We start from the raw sequence: 24,087 nt of genomic DNA on the forward strand, positions 1-24,087 counted from the left end.
TGGGTTAAAGCCTCTGCCTTCAGCTCAGGTAAGATCCCGGGGTCCTGGGATCAAGCCCCGCGTTGGCTCTCTGCTCGGCAAGGAGCCTGCTTCCTCTTCCCTCTCTCTCTGCCTGCCTCTCTGCCTACTTGTGATCTCTATCTATCAAATAAAATAAATAAAATCTTTAAAAAAAAAAAAAAGAAAATTGGGAGCATTCAAATCAAAGATGGAATGAGACTCAGGTATATATTGTTATAAAGTATTATATATAGTGAGAAAGCAGTGATTGTTTTTTCTTCACAGTGATTGGATTATAATATTAGAATTTTCTTGAATGATGGGGAATTGGTCAGTGACTACCTCATATCAATCTTCAGAAACATCTTAAATTTTCCTTGTCATTTTCAGAGCCATAAGCAAAAAGTGACTCAAGTCAAGTTAGCTCTTCAAAATAAGATAAATTAAGCTTTGTTTGTCTGACTAAATGGTTTTTTTCTGTTCCAGAAATTTTCAGAGCTGGTCTCCATTTGTTTTTTATTTTAATACCTTTTAGGCAATACTAAGAGAAACATAAATCAGAGTACCTGGGTGGCTCAGCCTTGGGCTTAGCTCATGAGCCCATGGTCCTGGAAGCAAGCCCTACATCAGGGCTCCCTGCTTTGTTCAGCAGGGAGTCTTCTTATCCCTCTCCTTCTGTCCCTCCCCCACTCCACCTCCCCACCCCCTGTTCATGCATGTTCTCTTTCTCTAACAAATAAATAAATTCTTAAAAAAAAAAAAAAAAAGACATAAGTCAAAACCCCAGAGTTTGAATGTCTAGAATGGCTTATTGAAATAGTGACTGATGTTTATTTTCCATTCAGAGTCAACGTGTATTTATTGAACCTTTGAACAAGGAAGTTTTCAAAGTTCTGTACATACATTCTTGTTCTCATGGAGTAGATATTAAAATTAGGAAAATGCCACAAAGTAGGTAGTCTACCAAGTTCATAATGGCATCCAGAGATATAAATGCAAGCAGTTCAGGATGCCTGGGTGGCTCAATGGGTTGGGCCCCTGCCTTCAGCTTGGGTCATGATCTCAGGGTCCTGGGATGGACCTCCTCTTCTTCTGCTTTTTAGTATTCAACAATTCAGTAATTGCATATAATACCCAGTGTTCATCACAACACATGCCCTCCTTAGTACCCATCACCCAGTTTCCCCATCCCAACACCCCTCTCCCATCTGTAACCCTCCATTTATTTCCCGGAATCCAGAGTCTCTCATGGTTTGTCTCCCTCTCTGATTTCTTCCCAGTTTTCCCTCCCTTCCCCTGTGGTCCTCTGAGCTATTCCTTATGTTCCACATATGAATGAAACCATAAAATAATTGTCTTTCTCTGTTTGATTTATTTCGCTCAGCATAATCTCCTCCAGTTCCATCCAAGTTGATGCAAATGATGGGTATTCATCCTTTCTGATGGCTGAGTAATATTCCATTGTATGTCTGGACCACATCTTACTTATGCATTCATCTGTTGAAGGGCATCTCAGCTCCTTTCTCAGTTTGGCTATTGTGGACATTGCTGCTATAAACACTGGGGTGCATGTGCCCCTTCTTTTCATTATATCTGTATCTTTGGGGTAGTTAACTAGTAGTGCAATTGCTAGGTTGTAAGGTAGCTCTAGTTTAACATCTTGAGGAATCTCCATACTGTTTTCCAGAGTGCTGTAATACTCTTCTTAAGGTAGGGATAGCACAAAATAGCTGTTCAATAAGTATGTGTTTAACTAATTTAAGGGAACTATTATAAATAATTTATCACTATTATAAAACTTCATCAATGATACTTATGCTGGTGAAAGATTATGACTAATCTAAATGTTCACTAAACAGACTCTCACACAGCCACTAAAAACTGTATATATATGTAATATATAATAATATACATATATTATGTGTGCATATATATGTATAATAATATATATGATACTTTAATATAATTTTTACTGAAATATCAATATATGAATTACAGAGAATATATTATACCAAGAACTTCAATTTTTATTATTACTATGTTCAATTAGCCAACATATAATACATCATTAATTTTTGATGTAGTGTTCAGTGTTTCATTAGTTGTGTATAACACCCAGTGTTATATGCATATGCTTATCACAGCACAGCACTTCAATTTTTTAAAGCTTAGTCATAAAGTTAATGGTTAAAAAAAGCTATACTATTACTGATAATCTTTGGGTAGTGAGATGATAGAAGACATTGTTTTATTTTTTCATTACTTTATTCTGCATTTAGCAATTTTTCTTTAATATCTATATATTTTATAAAGTGGAAACATAAAAATTATTTTTTTCTTGTAATGACAACATAAGTCATACAAGTATTCACTTACCTATTTTGCAGCCTGGTGTTCCTAACTTACTAACAACAATTTATTTAACATTCCAGTAACTTAGGTTAAAAAAATAGAAATACAGGAGGAAGGAAAAAATAAAAGTGGTAGGGAAGGCATTTGCAATGTCTGAGTATTATCGTCTCACTTATAACAAAATCAAATACTTTTCAAATACTCAGCTAATTAACAAATTTGAATAGTGTTCTCAGAAACACAAAAATACAGAAAAGAAATAATTCCTTATAAAATATGCTCCGTATGATATTACTTCCTTACACTCAAAATGTTCACAATGTTTTCACTTTCTCTCATTACTTTTGTAAATCTGATATTGTGCCAAGAGGAACATCTTCCAGCTGAACAAATAGATTTCTTCTTAGTTCAATGGAGCATTGAAATGTACACTGCAAATAATTTGAAAATAATATACAGTTTTGGCCCAAACACTAAATAAAGGTTTTTTGTTTTTGTTTTTGTTTTTGTTTTTTTTAACACTTGCCAGTTCTCCTCTACCTGGTTAATCACTTTTTGAAAGATGTACAACTTCATTAATGGTTTCCCATTGCTTTCAGTACATGTAACTCAAGGAAAGAGTAATTTGATTTTTGAATTTTTTGGCTAGTATGTAAAGAAACTAAATTATGGGTGGATCATTATTATTCTTGCACTCCATATCATTCTGAAATGGGAAATCACTGAGCTATGAAATCACTAGTATCTCCTATTTCAACCTTAAACCTCAAAAATGGTTGTATTCGGTAATATATAATCTTTCACGTGGTCTAAGAAACAGGTCTAGCTAAAAATAAATAAAATAAAAAAATAAAAGTTTGCCAAAAGTACATCTGGAAACAATGTTAAGGACATGGATTTCTATGTACAGAAACTTATAGGAGAGGTATATTTCTAAATAAAAATGCATACCTTCCACCTATTGTTGTTTCACTTAAGAATCAATTTTAACTTTTCAATGTTCAGTAACAGTTTAGTATCAATCGTAACTTTGCGGGCCACAAATACTGCCATTGTATACTGGAGTTAATTACAGTGATGGATTTTGGATTTCATTTCTTGGTATCATCTAGTTAAGAAAGACTAAAATCAAAATGTCAGTTTATGGAAATTGTGTACATAACAGACTGAGGTTTCTTGCAATGTTCCTACTGTAGCCAGTTGAAATGCTTCCATTCCCCTCCTTGAGTGTAATAAGAGAATGCATTTTGGGCTTTGAGGCTGCAAACGCAAACCTCTTCAGTTGTATCTTTAAAAACAACTATCAAATAACTCTTTGGTATGTTCCGTTTTTTCTCTTCTAGTCAGAATTTGTCCTTTCTTATATCTTTTTATTTAGTTTGGCCTTCAGCCCAATATCTGTCTCCTCAGCTGGTACCGATTTGACTCATAGGTTCTCCAGAACAGTGTGTGCTTCGATAAGCCAGCTGGCCCTAGAAATCTAATTTTGATGATTACTGACACAATCAGTTGCTGCTTGTCTCATTCCAAATGCATAGGCTCTCCCTTACCTGGCATATACATATTGTTGTTACTTTATTTTATTTTCTGGAGGGCATTCTCTTCTGATTATGGAAAGAGAGAAATCCCCCCAAATCTCAATCTGGATGATCCAAAACATAAAACTCTGTCCTGGTTGCCAAACAAAATAAAACCAAGCAAGGAGTTGTGACAGAATCTGAATAAAAGCAAAGAAGTTCACTTAGCAGTTAAGACTTACGTTCACTTCCGCGTGCCACCTTGCTATCAGACAGAATGGGGTCTCCTTCCTCCAAAGGCTTTTCCTATTCAATCAGCTCCATACATGACACTCTCTTGCCTTAAATTTCTCTCTCAATGGTAATTACCCCTGTAATGTTAGTAGTTAGCTATTCTTAAATGTTGTCCATTAAATAAGAAAAAGAAAACTTACTTGATGCTGTATCTCCATCTAAATTATAGAATCTCTTCCTTCTTTTTTTTTTAAATTTTTTATTTTTTATAAACATATATTTTTATCCCCAGGGGTACAGGTCTGTGAATCACCAGGTTTACACACTTCACAGCACTCACCAAATCACATACCCTCCCCAATGTCCATAATCCCACCCCCTTCTCCCAAACCCCCTCCCCCCGGCAACCCTCAGTTTGTTTTGTGAGATTAAGAGTCACTTATGGTTTGTCTCCCTCCCAATCCCATCTTGTTTCATTTATTCTTCTTCTACCCACTTAAGCCTCCATGTTGTATCACCACTTCCTCATATCAGGGAGATCATATAATAGTTGTCTTTCTCTGCTTGACTTATTTCGCTAAGCATGATACGCTCTAGTTCCATCCATGTTGTTGCAAATGGCAAGATTTCATTTCTTTTGATGGCTGCATAGTATTCCATTGTGTATATATACCACATCTTCTTGATCCATTCATCTGTTGATGGACATCTAGGTTCTTTCCATAGTTTGGCTATTGTGGACATTGCTGCTATAAACATTCGGGTGCATGTGCCCCTTTGGATCACTACATTTGTATCTTTAGGGTAAATACCCAATAGTGCAATTGCTGGGTCATAGGGCAGTTCTATTTTCAACATTTTGAATCTCTTCCTTCTTAATCACGATTCAGCTGTTTAAAGCATGGCTCATACTCATTCCACTGAATTATCTTCAAATAACCTCTCAGTTCTCGGGTTGGAATGCCTTCAGCTGAAAATAAAGAAGAGAAGTTGCTCAAACAGAAAGTGTTTCTATTAGCTCATCGATACCAAGTCCAAATTTGAATGATTCTAGAATTGGCAAATCCAGTAGCTTAGTGAAGTCAGGGCTTTGCTTCCACGTCTTTGTGATTCTCCTTGCTTTTGCTTAATGGTCAAAAGAATCTTTCTGCAGTTCCAAGTGTTAGGTCCCTATAAATCAATGTTCAAACAAGAAAGAAGGGGAAGAATTCTCCATAAGAATTTCTTTATTTTTATCAAGAGAATCCCTCTCAGAAGGCCCCAAGACATTTACCATTACATTTAATTGATAAAAACTTGGTTATGTATTCCACCCTACACCCATAAGATTTAAGATAACTTCAATCTTTTCAGTAAAATTAAGTGGCGGATATTTTCACTTAAATGTCCTAAAAGATCTTCCAATTTAACATAAACAAAAATCAAGCTCATTTTACACTTTGATCATTCTCTCTGAATTCCCTACCTCAATGAACGACACCTGCATAGATTAATTTCTTAAGATAAAAATCTGTACCTCACCACCAACATTCAATTAGACGCAAAATTGTACATCCTGTGCTTAGTATTTCTTCAGTTTATCTGCTTCTTTCCAACATTAATTTGGTTGAGGCAAGTACCATGTCTTGGATTACTAGAGATCGCTAAACTGATTTTCTGCTTATCATTTTGTCCCTTCCTATACGTTCTCCTTATCCCTTAAGAATTCTCTTAAAAAAAAAAAAAGTGTAAAGTCATCCAGTAGATACTGGCAACCTTAAAATTAAGTTCAAACCTTAGTGTATCCTCAGTTCTTTGTAATTTAAGCATTGCCAGTGTCTCCAGCTTCATCATTTTCCCAAAGTGGCTCCAATTACATACACTAAATTATCTTCCAATTCTTCAGTGCCCCACTCTCTCTCAACTATGGTTCTTCATAAATTGTAGCTTCTTTGTAGAGAATGGTTTTCCAGATTCCAATCCCAATCCCACCCCATTAGATCTGGCTAACTCCTCATTCCAGACTCAGCTCAGAAGATTTTCTAAGGTCCCCCATTTTTTCCCCCAGTCTAGTGTAGGTACCTATTCTCTGTGCATTCACTATCATAACACTTCATATTTTGCATTGTCATTATCTGCTTTCTCATCATTTTTGCTTATTGACCCTAATAAGCTTCTTGAGGAAAGTGATGTGGTATCCTAGACTGAACTAAGACAGTGCCTTCAGTATAAAGAGTACTCAATAAAAGTTTTTGAATATATTGTGTGACTATGCCAAGTTTTTTGATGCAAAATCAAAATCATGTATAAGACATATCACAAAAACAAAAATTAAGTTGCATTAAATTATATACCAAATTGAAAATAATAAAATTGGCACTTTCAGGAAAGTCTGGAGTATGTAAACAAAGGTATACTATAATAAATCATATTGGAATTGCTTCTACAATATTCCTAACTTTTCCATTCTAAAACTAAACTCAACCCACTAAATTTAATTAATTTTTTTACCTTTATTTCACTTTAATTTTTTATTCTTTTTACATTATTTTTACTTTTTGTTTCTATGGTTCAGTCCACTGTTATTTGTCAAGTAAATACCTTCAACAAAATTTTGTAATTCAACTTAGTATAATTGGTTAGGCTCAGACCCAAGCCTGGGGACCATGATAAATAATTCAATAGATTAAAAAAGCAACACAAGAAGAGTCAGTATAAAAAACCTCTAGAAGGAAAAATGGGTAACACTCTACATCATGGTAAAATTCTTTAGCATAAAAGAGGGATTAGGGTATCTTTTATATACAAATTTATTGAGGATTTTAAGTAAGCATTTACATTGAAAAATAATTACTTTGATTAGATTTATGCTCTAAATGGCTCTTTTTTGATGGCTGTAAGAGAAAAGAATTTTCATTAGTTAATTAACAAACATAAATTAGTTGCCTAGAATGATCCAAGCAGTATGTTAAATGGGGGAAAAATAAATATAAACATAAAATAAACACTCACAAAGATAAATATTTACAATGTTATATAATAGCGGTACTGGTACTGGAAACATATGTTGCTACCAATGAACACAGAAAATCTTAGCTTTGTTAATAATCCATTGTGGGTCTGTTATTTTTAAAAATGTATTTAAAATCAGTATTTTTCAAATAATGGATTCCACAATTTTACTATTCACTATATAAATTATTACAGTTTAAATTATCCTAAACTTTTTTTTTCTGGAACTTTGAACTACCTATACCAATAATATTTGTTGCCATATCAAGTCTCAATTATGTACCAGGCAAAGTACTTAATTCTCCTACATGTAGGTATAACTTAATATTTAAACTCATTCTGGGAGAAAGTTACTGTCCTTCCTATTTTACATGTAAGAAACCAAGCCTCTGTGAGACCAAATTCAACAGTTAAGGGAGCTTCAAATTGCAAGTATCAGAACCCCCAAATGAAAAATTATTAAGACAAAAAAACAATCCCAGTTTATCTGTAGTCTCTGCCTTTATTGAGCCGCAGGATACTGTGTTAGCTCTGGAATTTACATCTTGTCTTTTCAGCTCAATGGGTCATTTGAAAGCCTGGGTAGACAAAACTCTATATAATCTTCTCTTTTCTGCCACAACTCTATGGAAGCAATTGTTCCCTTATGATGTAGGAAGTATATCACATGAGGTTCTTGATTATTACCTGCCACCTTGCCTCTGATTTTTAGTTTGGGTAGCATTTCCATCATGCAAGACCTTGGACTTCTAGTCCTTCAAATACCATAAATAGCAAGCTCTAAAAGCAAGATTGGCTTTTTGTAGAAAAATTATATTTTCTTTTTTCCCTGCCTCCAGATCAGCCAGATAGCTTTTCAATTTCTTATAGGTCTTTTACTAAGTACAAAAGGTGACCAACATACTCCAGCATCCTAAATTTTTTCTACCAAGAAAAAAAATTCCTGTATTCTTCAGCCTTAATAGACTCATTGTTTAAATTCCATGATTGAATAACATAATATTCTAATTATCTATTTTACTACCAAGAATAAAAATTATGAGTCTTCCAGTCTAGGATACAAGGCACCTCACCACTGTGTATAATGTTTCTGCTCATCCAGTTTCAAAAAATTTTAGAATATATTACTTTTAACATTCCCACATTCTGATAGCACAATCTAGGTCAGTGAGAGTTATTTATTATAAACACTAAAGTATAAATACATGTATAAAAACCATCCCCAAATGGCTTAAGAAAAAAGGAATTTATTGGCTCATATAACTGAGAATTCTCGAAATAGGGCTTATCTTTGAGAGGTGAACACAGGGCACAATGTCATCAGGACTCAACTTGTTCAACTTCTGTCAGCAACAACTTCTCTAATGAACTTCAATTTCAGGCTATAGGTGTCAGTGAGGTAGGTAGCTCCTGCAGAGCCTGGATCTCTCTTGAGTAACTCACGGTGACAGAGCACCACTTCTGCTCTAGCAGTTCCAAGAGAAGACTCGCTGCCTCTTACTTGGCTCTGGTCATGTCTCATGACCATGCCTGAGCTAAGCATTGTGACCTTAAGGAATAAGATCCACCAAGTTCTCGATAAGTTCTCAAACTTCAACTCTTGAGTCAAGGATAAGGCCCAATCGAAACATATGGAAGGAGATTGTAGGAGAGATAAGAGACCAAAGTAAAGCTAGGGACTTTGACTGGAAAGGGGAGAAGGGGAGGTAGAAGTTAAATTAACCAAAGGTCACTACACTAAGACTGGAGAGCTAGCATGTGATTAGACCACAGTTTAAGCCTGCCTAAGTTTCACTTAGAAAAAAGCATTCTGTATCCCTAAATCCCATATTAAGGGTTTCTATAATTAAATCATTATCTAATTACTGATAACATTATTATTTTATATATAATTTTTTTTCAGTTCATCTTTGTGCATGTCAATTTCAAGAAATAGGGCCTTCTTAAGTATTACCATACCTTAATCTAAAAGGTACAATCCAAAGAGACTGCAAGGGAATGTCATGTTTCCACAATGCCAAAGTAATAAAATTTATCAAAGTAAAAATACGTGTTTATCTGGCATTAAGTTCCCAAGAAGTTGGACCAAAGAAGCAGTAATAAAAAGGAAGCGAACTAGCGGTAATCGTCTGAAAAAAGAGTGGAAGCAATATGACTATTGTACCACACAATGAGCACGGGCATGAAGAGTGTCCAAATGTGCACTGATACATGTTCTGGAGAATTTAGGACCAAAGCCTACACTGAAATTGAGTGGGACAGCAATAATGAGAATTTTTTCAAAGTACAAATAGAAATGAGGAAGTGCAAAGTAAAAGTCTGATGAGCTTTTAAATTCAACTGTTTCAATGATTTGCAAAGGTAAGGCTGGTGGCATTTAAGAAGCTTGAGGATGGGATATAGGTCATTGTTGTAATTTGAAAAGTATATGCACTGTAACTACTTTAATCAACACATCTAACAATTCTTTAGGGGAAAAGAAAAAGCCCTTAATTGGCATCAATTTTCTATTAGGATGAGAAAATATCTTGAAATTAAATTAAACCTGAAATGATTTTGGACATACTCACTGCTAATATGGAGAGTTTGGGAAAAGTTTGAAGCTCTAAAAGTGTTCTGAAATCGATTTAAGCTCTATCAAAATCTCCTTGTTTGATGGGACTCAAGAATTAACTAAATAAGATGCACTCCCACCGAGAGACATTTTCTAAATCCCTAAGCAGAAAAAAATAGTCTTTATAAAGCATCTGCAGTTTTCAGGGCATCTATCTGTAAGATCTTCCAATTGCCAGATGGTATCTTTTATTGTGAGGAAATTTTCTAGTTTATGATATTTTTCCTACTTTAATCAAAGTATTTTGTGTGTGTGTGTGTGTGTGTGTGTGTGTGTGTGTGTATTTCTCGAGGTTTGTTTGTTTGTGTGAAAGACAGACAGAGAGAACGTTAGGGGAAGCTCAAATAGAGGGGCAGAAGGAGAGGGAGAATCTTAAGTAGGCTCCAGTCTTAGCATGGAGCCAGACACAGGGCTCCAGCAGATGACCCAAAGATCATGAGCTGAGCTGAAATCAAGAATCGGTTGCTTAACTGACTGAGTCACTCAGGCACCCTGTATTTATATTTTAAATATATTAGCTTTGTATGAAATAAATGAAATTTTCTAAGATTCATTTTAAGATTGGCCTTATTATAATTTCCTCCTAGCATCTGAAAAACTTCATATATTTCATTAATATACTTAAATAATTTAAAATTACCTTTACTAAGCATCATTTTAAGAAGCAACATGTTATAAAGACAATGATAAATTATTTTAAAGCGTGTTGGATTGTTCTCTAGCTTTGTATCCCCCACCAGATGGGCTCCTCTAACACCTAACAACACAGAGCTGTACACACAGTGACTGCTAAGTTAATTTTTATGAGATACGATTTAGTGATTTAATACAAACGGAAAAACAATATATGCCCCCAGATTTTGTGTTTGTTTTTTGAAGTCATGAGGTGGGCCACAGCATTTAGTACAAATAACATGGTAATATTGTATGGTTACATATAATGTAGTAATAAGTACAACAAAGTGATACACTAAGTGTAATTAATTCAACAAAAACCCACTGAGCTTCTGTCATGTGTCAGACAGTATGCTAAGAACTGGGAATATATTAGCAAATAAAACAAAAAGTGTGCACTCAGGATGTGATAGGCTAAGAGATGAACAATCTCTCTCTCTCTCTCTCTCTTTTTTTTTAAAGATTTTGTTACTTATTTGACACAGAGAGAGGGAGAGAGGTAGTGAGAGAGGGAATTCAAGCAGGGGCAGAGGGAGAGGGAAAAGCAGGCTTCCCATTGAGCAGGGAGCCTGATGCAGGGCTCAATGCCAAGACCCCAGGATCACAACCTGAGCCAAAGGCAGACGCTTAATGACTCAGCCACCCAGGTGCCCCGAGATGAGCAATTTCTTAATACAGTGTGTTAGATGTTAGACTTTTTTTTTTTAATTAAATTAATTTATTTATTTTCGGAAAAACAGTGTTCATTATTTTTTCACCACACCCAGTGCTCCATGCAATCCGTGCCCTCTATAATACCCACCACCTGGTACCTCAACCTCCCACCCCCACCACCACTTCAAACCCCTCAGATTGTTTTTCAGAGTCCATAGTCTCTCATGATTCACCTCCCCTTCCAATTTACCCCGACTCCCTTCTCCTCTCTAACACCCCTTGTCCTCCATGATATTTGCTATGCTCCACAAATAAGTGATACCATATGATAATTGACTCTCTCTGCTTGACTTATTTCACTCAGCATAATCTCTTCCAGTCCCGTCCATGTTGCTACAAAAGTTGGGTATTCATCCTTTCTGATGGAAGCATAATACTCCATAGTGTATATGGACCAAGATGTTAGACTTTTAAAAATATTTGTCTAATTTCTTGTTAAATCTGGTTTTTTAATAAGAAAAGAAACACAGTATAGATTTCTATTGTTTACCTGAATGGCTCTATTTAGAATAGGTTTCCATTTGTTTGAAATAGTAATCTTGAGAATAGAATATCTCCCCTAATCTAAAAGAAGTTTCCATATTATAATATTACCTGTACTATGAAACAATTACAAAAAAAGGTTGCATAATCATAATAATCACTCCTTCATTTAACATGAATAGACATTAGTATTGTTATGTGCATTAATGTTGCTTTTCCCGTACCTCTTTTCATACTGCTGTTGTTACTTTAGGACACCTACATGACTTTCTGGAACCTGGGTAAAATTTTGATTTATATATTATAATTTCTTATACATTTTATTGGGAAATTGGCATAGAGCAGAATATTGTCTTTTATTTTGCTACAGCTAATCCAGGAAATGTGAAGTGAATAGGATTGTAGTTTACTGAAAAGAGCCCTGGATCAGAAGTCAGAAATTCTGTGTTTAAGATTTACCAGACTGCTTCCTTTAGCCTTACAATATCACTCTATTGCAGTTTTACATGGATTCTTAGGTTTTGTTGTTTATGACATTTATCCAGTATCTTTCTGTCAAAAGAAACTAACCTTTTACAACATGAAATATAAATAATAGCAATGTTTTTAAATTACCATTAGGATTATGGCAAGGAATAAAAATGGACTAGGTCACATCTTGAAAGTTACTGTGCCACATTTTTTATTGGACACAGTCTATTTCAGGAACCAAAAGGCGGGGGGTGGGGGGAAGCCACACTTTTTTCGATATGCTTCCCTCTTCACTATATTGCTAATATTCTCTGGGGGGAGACAAGTCCAACATTGAGAAGTCGATGTCTTAGAACCCACTGTTCTTCCACAACCTTCTTTTCTCCTGGGAGTGTTATGGGTTGTTGGGGGAAAGACTAACCATTTGGAACTTTCTACACATAAGCTGTTTATTCATTCATTCTGCAAATATTTGTTGAGCATCTTCTATATGCTCACATCCTAGTCAGGGAATACAAAGATGAATAAGTCACAGTTCTTGATGTCAAATATCTCACAGTCTAACAGCAAAAATAAAGTTTATAAAACAATTATTTTTGAGGGTTTTTTTTTTTATTACTGTTTAGAATACTAGAATAGCACTTCTCTAGAGACTGTCAGTACAGAAAGGTCAATCTATTAGAACTAGGGGCATGGAAATTCTATGAAGAAAACAGTAAGAATTAGTAATACACACACACACACACATCCTACAATACCATTAAGCTTACACTCAGTATGAACATAAATTCAGGAAACAGAAAATACACTGAGGAAGAGAAACTCATGTTCATCAAGTTTTTATTTAAGGCTTCTGAATAGCTTGGAACTATTCTAAAAGATATGTAGCTTATGAAAAATGAAATAAAATATACAAGTATAATTAAATAGTGATGAACGAATATTTCTTTGTCTAATAAATTTTGAAAATGTATTGGAAAATTTTTGTATGGTGGCTTCAGAAATATTTAAAAAATTAAGTAGATCACTAAAATGCCCTAAATAATTGAATCAAAAACTACTTCCCTTAACTCCATTTTGCTGGTTTAGGTCTCAGAATTCTGGTAACTTTTACATCAGTGAGTTATCCATATTTTTACTCTCCATTACCTTGAATAAGTTTCTAACAGACAGCTCAGATAGGTGTTGGCTGATAATTGCAGAAAATATTTTTGTCTGTGTATTTGTTTTGGGGAGAAGAGGTTCAATACTTCTCAGAGAATCAACAAATCAGCTGCTTGGTAATTTTAATCCTGAACTTTTGGAAAGGATCATAACTTTGTTACAACAGTTTCAGTAAAGATTTCTTCCTAAGATTCCAGCCAACAATACTCCTCAGTCAGGTATGCTGGACATTGCTGTGAATACTGGGAAATAAACCAAAAAGAATAAATTATAACCTTAAATTGTAAGCCAAGATACACACCACTGTAAAATACTGCTCTGTAATGTTTGGCTCATGTAAAGAAGGTGTACCCTTTCAATTCACTGGAAATATGGCTGTACCACATTTTTAGCTCATTTTCTGATTAATCTCCATTTCCAGGTGAGGAATAATACAATTATGGTGGTTATCTTAGTACCTGCTTTTTCTTGTCCCTCTCCCTAACAGTTCTCTTTCACCTACTTTTGATATCTTATACCTAGGTTTTTAACCTGAGTCCTCTCCTTCTTAATCCTCGAACTTCTGTGTTGTCCTGTTTAGCTTAGGAAAAGGTAGTCTAGTATCTTCAGTTTGGTTTCCTAGAATCACACCCTGAGAGGACTCCACGGGAGTGTGTGTATGTGTGAGGGGGTCGGGTTGGGAGGTGTCTGCTAGAGGAAGGAAAGGGAAGGCATCCATTTAGAGGTGCAATACTAAGCAAGTCCTGTGGAAGGTACATTTAACTCAATATTGCAAGAAAACTCTGGAAGCAGCATAGATCAGAGCTGTCCTTACCAAAGGATGGGAGAATTAAGACCTACTACTTGCCAGTCCTTTTAAGGGCTGCCCCCAGGGGGCGATAATTCCTAGGCATTTCTGGTTCTCAGTCCTCATAGGCTGAGTTGGTTCAAACAGCCTGAGGAAAGTCCTCCGAAAAAGGTAAGTGGGAGGTAAGGCCACTGGGAGCCTGTGCACACAAAAGCAGCAAAGGAATCCAAGGGGACATGGATGGAGTATTGACAATGTCTGCCTCCTACAAATAATCAGTCAAGCATTTAAAAATATACTTTTTACAAAAAAGGTATTTATCTGGCTTTGTCACCAATTAACTAAGTCTTTTTGGGTACCGTATTTATGTTTTTGGTTGTTTTAGAACTCTTCTGATTTAAGACAATGGAACAGAGAGCCAAATAAGCCAGATTAGCCAAGTAAAGGATAATTTGTCAGTTTGTATAGTTACAAACAATGTATTAGCTAAATATAGAGTTTTGCCTTACTACCCAGAAGAATTAGGGAACATTAATCTGTATTACCTTTCTCTCTCATCTCTACCTTTCTTTGTATGCTAAATTCACCTTCTTCCATATATGAAGGCAGCATTGCCTCTGTCAACTCTTGATTTCACCCCTCATAATTTCACCCTTCTTTTCTCATGGTTCTCATTTTAAACTGCAGGGAAGGAAAGACTCTAATTAACCAGGTTTGATCAAAGAATTTACTGGCTCTAGAATTACTGTGGCCGGAGAATGAGTTATTATATTTTCCCAGCATGGAACATGCAACCATCTTAGAGAGATCCTTGTGGCCAGGAAGATGAGATCATGAAAGATTATGGCAGCTCTGATTTGGAAAATATGTAAGAGAGGGCAAAGAACAATTCCTCAAAAGAAAATAGTCAGGTCTCAGAAAACATAAGCTGAGCAAAGCAAAAATACATTTCTATATCACACAAGCATCGGTTTTCTCATTAATAACATAAAGCTTAAAATATTTGTTATAGGCACCTGGGTGGCTCAGTGGGTTGAAGCCTCTGCCTTTGGCTCAGGTCATGATCCCAGGGCCCTGGGATGGAGTCCCGCGCTCGGGCTCTCTGCTCAGCAGGGAGCCTGCTTCCCCCCTTTCTCTCTCTGCCTGCCTCTCTGTCTACTTGTGATTTCTGTCTGTCAAATAAATAAATAAATAAATAAAATATTAAAAAAAAATATTTGTTACATTTATTTCACAAAATTCTAAAAATTTATAAAGTTATATTTATAACTTAATTTAGTAATTTAAGAAGTTACAAAGTTATAAAGTTTTATTAGTGAGGGTTATGTGACACATAGAATATTGAAACTTCTCTTACACCTGTTCATCTAAAATATGTTTTTATATTACTGAGAAGTACAAATAGGTGAAGTAAGAATCAAGCAAGACCCTCAAGCTTTCCCTAGCAATAACCCTGAATGGGTCCTTCTCCCTCCAGTGTTTCATTCAGCTAACTCCCAGTCAGACTAATTTTTCTAAAACAATTTCTGTACCATATCATTTTTTCTTAAGAAAAAAATATACTGTTTCTCTAAAATTTGAACAGGATAATGTTCATTTATGATTAAATTTTAGAGCTTTGGGGAAGCTTAAAGAGTTTGCACTGAATTCAAATCAACCTTGGATAGCTTTATTTTTCCCCTTTTTAAAAGATATATTTATTTTATTTTAGAGAGAGAGAGAAGTGAGTTGAGGGAGAGAAGCTAGCTCCCTGCTGAGCGTGGAGCTGAGGTAGAGCTCAGGATGGGGCTCCAGTGGGGCTCTAGTGCGGCTCCAATCTCATGACCTTGAGATCATGCCCCGAGTTGAAATCAAGAGCCGGTCAAGAGCCAGTCAGTCCTCTAACCGACTGTGCCACCCAGCTGCCCCGGTTTTGGATAACTTTTGCTCAAAATAAGGCTAACTATTAATAAGCAGAAAAAGGTTAAGACCAAATTCCTGGATGCTAGATAAATATTGTAGAAAGATCAGTGCTCTTTACGTTACAGCACGGAGGAACAAAATAAAAATTTTGAATAATCATAGAAACATAAGTGAGAAACAAAATGAAATAAAATATGATGTATATGAGTAAAATATTGGAAAGCTGAAGGCTGGAAGATCAATCAGGAGGCCAGAGCAACTATCTAGGCAAAAATTAATAATAACCCAATTTTGAATGGTGGCAGTGAAAACGGAAAGAAAAGTGCAGATGCAAAATACATTATGAAAGATAAATTCACAGAACCTGATGACTTAGCCAAGGAAGAGGGATATGTAAAAACTATTTTGAGGTTTTGGGTCTGGGACAATAGTGATACATAATACATAAGAAAACCAAAAAGAGGAGTAAATTTGTTGAAGTTTCTTAAGAAGGAATTTTGTATTCCATTTTCAACACATTAAATATTCTTCAACTGGGCATCTGTTGTTCTGGCCATTCACTATTCACTACTTATCTGTTAACAGCATATACGTCTTTCTTTGACAAACCAGTGTTCCTTCATTCTCAGATGACCCCTCCTCCAGCTACAGAATGAACCACCCGTCTTCCAGTGAAAGCATCGAATTTCCCTAGATCCAGTGATTAATTCAGGGGCACACATGACCCAGTTGGAGGTACTTTTACAAAATGAGATTTTGCTGTAACAGTTGGGAGAGAAACAAGTGCTTTTTCCACTGGCTTCCCAGCGGTTAGCATGGTATGACTGGTGAAAATGAAGGAAGCCAAAAAAAGGCAACACCAAAAAATGGAGTGAGCCTGGTTTCTAAGGACATCGTTTGAACATTTTTTTGAAGACTTTATTTTTTTATTTATTTGAGAGAGAGAGAGAGAGAGTGCATGCATAAGCATGGGGAGGGGCAGAGGGAGAAGGAGAGAGGGAGAGAGAATACCACAGCGCAGAGCTTAGCACAGGGCTGGATCCCACGACGTGGAGATCATGACCTGAGCCAAAACGGAGTCTCATGTCTTAACCAACTGAGCCACCGAGGCCCTCCTCATTTGAAGTCTCCTACATTTTCAGTACATGAGACAACAATTTCCTTTTGACCTTAAACATGTTAGGCAGAGACTCTTTTCTGACAGTAAGAAAGCATGACAATTTCTCTATAAAAGCAATATGCAAAAATAGAACTCCTTACCTTACAAACAAATTGAGAAGAGAGGACGAAGAAGAAAGAAAATAAAAGCTTCCTGGAAAACTCAATCTTATCTTTTATGGGAAGCAAAAATACATATTTGCCCCTTTTTAAAGGTGAATATCTGTAGTTTTTTTTTTTTTCTCCGTCTTTTCTCATCTAAGTACACGTAGTCCTGTGGACATGTGCATTTGCTAAACCATGTCATTACATTTATTTTATATTGCAATCTCCCTCAAATCCATAAGCAAGTTCTTTGACATGTGTTCTTTCATAAACCCACAAATTACTACTGGAGGGGTAATAGTATATTCCCTCTTTGGAGTTTTGCTATTTCCAAAGAGTGCCATGTTTTCATTTTACCCTGTCTTTTCCATTAGAATTCCAGAGAGCGAAACCCCAAAATCAAGAGTAAGAAGATGAATGCTTGAGTAACTGACATCATCAGCACATGTGGTATGCTTCATCTGATACTTTCTTTAAAAAGTAAAACCAAAGTCTACATTTTTTACTAAAATGAGTAGTTCTTGTCTTTCCAGGAGATGATCTGTTCTTTTATTTTTATAGACTACTGTTACTCTTTTAATAAATTATTTTTCTTACATAAGTAAATAATTTGCTTGCAAAATATACTATCCTAATTAAATTAATTTAATACTTAACTATAATTAAACATTACAGTAAATATTTTATATCATAGTAAATATATTTAAAATTAAATATAATTATGTATTATAAATAATATTAATTATAAATTATTATATAATAAGAAATAATATATAACCAATAATTATACCTATATTATTAAATATATATATCTTAGAATTAATAAAGAAAAATATTAATAAAAATATATAAAATATAAATATAATAAATCAAATAATTTATTTAAATTAAATTTAAATAAATTTAAATACATAAATTAAGTTATTAAATTAAAACAATAATTAAATAAATTAATATAAAAAATAAATAAAACTATTCTGCACATAGGTATATTATATAGTCTGGTATTAATATATATTTTATACTAAAATAGATTTTCTTATTTATAGAACTATATATTTCAAATAAAAAAGAATGACAATAGATATTGTTCAATTACTTTTCAATACAATGATCTTTCTTTTTTTGTCTTTAATGCAAGATAGTACTTAATATCTAAATCAATCTGTCAGGAAAAAAGTATTTATTGAGTTTCAATTTTTCAGCATTGCAAGATACTTAGAATAAATATATCATAAAGCCCCTTCATTGCCAAATTCAAAACCTAGTCAGTAATAGGAAATAAAACTTAGAATTAAGTAAGCAACATTAAGCTGAAGAGAAGAGAAAGCATTGACTAGTACACAAGTTAAAACATCCAAAATACAGACCAGCAGCTTTTTAACCCTTCCTACTGACATCTCAGATTCAGCTTGTGCACAACAGAATTTCTGATCTTTCCTTTAATGCCCATTCCCAACAAAAGCTGCCTAAAGCCACCTTTGCCATGTTGACTCCGCATCTTTCCATTTGTTCAGACCAAAATTCCTCATGCAATCTTCAAATCCACTTTTTCTGTCACATCCACAACTAATCTGAAAGGAAGTCCTATTGGATCCACCTGCAGATTATGCCCCCGCTTTTTTTTTTTTTTTTTCAGATTATCACTTCTTACCACTCTTTCGCTCCCACCATGGTCTGAGCCACCACATCTCTCATATGTGTTATTATTGAAGTCACCTTGTCACTGACCATTTTGCTTCTGCCCTTGTTCCCTTATGATCTGTTATCAGTGCAGTATCCAAAGGTATCCTTTTAAAACACATTGGGTAATTTCACTTCTCTGCACAGTAAAATTCAAAGTCTTCATGAGGGATTACAATGTTTTACAGGACCTGTTATTGTTATGACCATGCCTACTCTTTACTCTTCCTCTGACCATGGTGGCCTCTTTTCTGTTGCTTAAACATATCAGGTAACAAGCCACCTTAGGAACTCTGTGCAAAACTTCTCTTTACTGGAAAGTTCCCCATCCCCTTCATCTTCAAGTTTTTTTTCTTTCTTTTCAATGGTGATCTATTTAGTAAACTGTACTCTCATCATCGACTTAAAATTGCATTCCAGAAACTTTCAATCCACCTTCTCTACACTTTATTTTTCCACAGTACTATCATCTTCTTTAAAAATATTAAATAATCTATTTATTATATTATATTATATTATATAAATATTATAATCTATTTATTTTGTTTATTGTCTTTTCCTACACATAACTTCCAGAAGTGCAAGAGTCCTTACCTGTTTTGTTCATTTATTTATTCCAAGAACCTAGAACAGATACTCAATAAATATTTTTGGAATGAATTGAATCAATGTTGTATCATGCCTATAGAGGGTAAGCATAGATTTGGAATCAAATTATAGTACTTCTCATTTAAATCTGACACTTCTTGAAATTTTTAAAATTTTTTATTAACATATAATGTATTATTAGCCAATTCTTAAACTTTTATTGTCTTATTCATTACACTAACAACATATGGTGGATAATGTTATCATCCCACTTATACATAAGGAAACTAAGTAACTAGAACAAAATTGCATAATTGATAAGTGATAAACCTAGAATTCAAACTTGTATTACTTGAGGAAAAAGTCGGACATATTTAACACTCTGTCATGCTACCTTTACTGAGTACCTTTGGGCAAGCCATTTACATGCTATGACCTTCTTTTCTTTCATCAATTAAATAGGGATACCGGGGCTCCCCATACATTATTGTGGTAAGAAACAGAGATAATATTTGTATTATTTGCCTGGCAAATATTTGTAGTATTTTCCTGGAAAATAATAGGCAGTCATTAAATGACAATAATCTTTTAGTCCTTCCCATATTTACAATAAGAGACACCTTAAGCAAGCTCAGTCCTTACAGGATGTATCTCTGTCTTTAAAAGACCCACAGGAATGAGGTCAGGGCTCACTATAAAGGATCAAGAAACTTGTTTATTCAATTTTAATTTAGAATTTAGGCTAGAAAGTCAAAGTTTTTCCTCAAAAAGCAGAACTAAGCTCTAGCAAATAATAAATGGTCTGTATTCCAGAGAGTTCTTTATGCATATTTCCTTAACCAGGCAGCCAGGGTCATAGGGACCTTGGGGCAGATTCAGAGACTTGGAGAACATTATCACAAACCCTGATGGAGAGTCAGGGGCCCCAAGTCTCCATTTTACTCTAGCACTTACCCACCAGGTACTCCTGAATCACCTCTCTGTGGATTACAGAAACTCATAGAGCTAATGCTCACATAGTGCTGACTCCGTGCCAGACATTCTCTTTGTATCTCAGCACCTCTGATTCTTCAAACAACTTTCCAATTAGGAAAAAGAGCCATCACTGAGGGTTGGGGTCACCAGAAATGATGACAAGAAAGCGCTGATTTCTGAAGGACAGAAAATTTCCATAAGCAGAGAAGCAAGATTACATTTCCAGAGGAATGACAGCATTGATGCTGAGTTAATAAACATGCATTGAGTACTGGTTGGCAGACACCTGCTAATGCTATGTGCATTCCAAATATATGTGTGCATTCCAAATATATGTGAAACGTGATTCTTAATGGAAAGAAGTTTACAGCTTAGATGGAAAGAAAGACAAGGAGACACTTAATCATTGTGTAGGGCCAACTGTGGCAAATATTACAAAGATACTCGACAAAATGCTTGGAAGCAAAGAGATAGGAAATATCCATTTTTGGGGTGGACATGAAAAAATGTTTTATAAAGATGATATATGAATATAAGAGACAATGGGGGTTTTTATTAGTAAGGATAAATATAAGGCATTCCAAGCAGAGAAACGATCTTAGTGTGAGCATGGTTGTGTGAAAGAGCAAAGGCTCAAAAGCAGAAATGTATGCAGAATATATAGGGCAAAAATGAGGAATGTGTACAAAAAGAATATTAATGGTGCTATTGTAAGTCCAGTTAATTTACTGAGAAATCTCAGTTTAATGAGGAAAATAAATGGAGGAAAGAAAGTCCTCCTTGCAGTTTGGGCAATTAATCCTACTCTGCAATTGTATGTGTGTGTGTATGAGAGAGAGATGCAGACCTCGGAGTCATTGTACACATGAAACTATCACTGAAGAGAAGCCAAGAACCAAGAGCTTGCTGACATTTTCTCTCTCTTCTCCCTCCAAATTGCCATAAGTACTTCAGTTTTCAAGGAAGCACAGCTAGACTCATTGATCCCACAATAAAGCAAATTTATTCCTAAAAGACCAAAGTAAATACAATGGCCTTAATAAACTCTAAGAAAATATACTCAGTATTCCCCTCCTCTTCCTGCTTCAAGTGCATTTGAGGCAGTAAGGGCTAAGTTTGAGCGGATGGATTTCAGTGCAGGTAATTATAAGCTGCAACACAATTTCCTTAAAACGACACACAAACTAGACAAATACTTATTTGTGGTTATAGAATGGGTAAAATTACTGTAAAAATAGTAGCACACCTTATAATAGTGCTGTATGCCATAATTTACCTTTGCTATATCTGAAGTGTCATATCTTGTTCCAGACTTACTATTTAGTAACTAACAATTTAATGTACAAATCTCCAGCCTAAGAAGCAGAATAATTAGAAGAGGGAACCCCTCTTTTTACACGGAAAACATATAGTGGACCATGCAAAATGCCCAAGGATTACACAGAAAAGAGTAGTGATTTTTAGTTATGAAAAATTATGAGGCAATTTTCAAATAACTCTTATCAGACATGTAGTAAACTCAATGCAGATATGTAGGAAGTATAAGAAAGCAAATGCCATGAGTACTCTTAATTTGATGTGCATATATCCTCTAGAAATAGGATTAAAGCCGAATTGCTGTGAAAGATGCACTCAAATCCATCATAAGTTTCATCCACCAAAAGTCAATGCGATAAAAGTGTATGGTCAATCCTTTCTGATTTAGACTTTGGAGAAAAAGGAGCATTGAGGAAATTGCTCTTTTCCCACCATCCCAAATAAATCTCTCATTGAATAGCAAACAAAAATAATAACAAAACAAAAATATCAACAACAACAAACACATTTCCTCTGCCATAGAAAATTTCGAGTTGTTGGGTTGATTAAATGATGGGTCATTGATCAAGAATCACCCAAGGATTTGGCTCTTTTTTTTTTTTTTTGTAATTTATTAGGAATATTCCATTTCATTTGAGTAGTTTTTTTTTTTGAGCTTTCTGAACACCAGCTTTACCACACAGCAAAGGGTAAGAGGCTAGACTTCAGCTCACTTCAAAATGTCAGAGCTCATAAGACTCTTTGAAGGCATAAGAGATCTCTGGCAGTTTATATATCAGTTAAAGGTGACATTTTGTGAGCTTTTTCAAGACCTGTAAGTGTGTTGGGTACTCACAAATGAGATTCATAACTTAGATAATAGAAATCAGGACACAATTTTTCCAATATTCCCTTATTTTCCATTGTTTCTCCTTTTATCTTTCTGGCCAAAAACTGCAATAGGGAATGCAAAACAGCTCCCATCACAGGGCCTTGCTCCCTGAATCCAAGAAGGAGGGAAGGAAAGAAGGAATGAAGAAAGAAAGAGAAAGATGAAAGGAAAATTTCTCCTAACAAGAGAAATCGTGTGGTCACACATAGACATAAATTTGAAGCATCCCACCAAAAACTATAAAATAAAGGAAATAAAATTGCCCTATGAAAATTTAATGTTATCATCATCTTGTAATCCCTAAGAACAGAGATAACCAAATTCACTTTAAACAAACAGAATGGTTCACCCATATAAAAAACAGTCCATTAACATTTCTAAAGTTTTATTAACATATTTGAGGAAAGATCTAATTAATCACACAGCATTTATAGTCAAGGAATCAATAAAACGGAGAGTCTGGAAAGAAAACCGAATAAGGATTGTCTGGAGAGTCTTCCCATGGACTTTGATCATATTCAACGGAAGAGATGGCTGCATCAGGCTGTCTTTGTCCAATATCCTTTAATGAAAGCATAAACTAACCGAACAATCCTTTTTGTTTTGTTTAACTTAACAACATTATATAAACTTCTGATTAAAACATACAGATCCCCAAGTAGGCTGCCCATAAGATAAAATGTAAAAGTGCCACTGAAGCAACACAAGGAGAAAGCCTTTATAAGGAGGATATTGAGAACATTTAAGGTGTTTAAGAAATTATGGATGGGAAAAAACCTGAGTTCCATGAACTGTGGAATCAGAGTTCAGGAGACAAGTGCCAGCAAAAGTAAACAAATTTTCAGTAGGCATTGCTATGAAGGAAGGACAAAAGAAGTATCTAGATCTGGCAAGGCAAGGAATCAGGGTGGCAATTAGCCAATTTTCAAATTTGGAAAAATTATTTGGTAACAATACAAACAAGCCTTAAGGCATGGAGGTGATTAGTTGATATATATATATATTTTTTTTTTTTTTAATTTATTTATTTGAGGGGAATGAGTGAGGGAGAACATGAGAGAGGAGAAGGTCAGAGCAGACTCCCCAAGGAGCTGGGAGCCCGATGCAGGAATCAATCCTGGAAGTCCGGGATCATGACCTGAGCCGAAGGCAGTTGCTCAACCAACTGAGCCACCCAGGTGCCCAGTTGATAAAATTTAAGTATAATATCATCTCTTTTCTCTGTGAACTAGATCATCATTTTCACTTAAACAGGAGTATAATTGCTCTTCCTCAGAAAACCTACTAAAAGTCCTTTATAGGAATAAAAGGTTGTTTTTAATGGAAGGGCAGATAGAATGAGAAAGAAGACAACAGCAGTAAAATGATCAAGAAAGTGTAACTTTATCATAGAAGAAAGATATACAGGATTCTCAGAATGATGATAAAGGGAAATTCTAAGACATTAGTGCATGGTTTTTGGAAATCAATCAATCCAGGTAGAAAA

This window comes from Mustela nigripes, chromosome 14 (assembly GCF_022355385.1).
Source record: "Mustela nigripes isolate SB6536 chromosome 14, MUSNIG.SB6536, whole genome shotgun sequence".
In the NCBI taxonomy this organism is placed as follows: Eukaryota; Metazoa; Chordata; class Mammalia; order Carnivora; family Mustelidae; genus Mustela; species Mustela nigripes.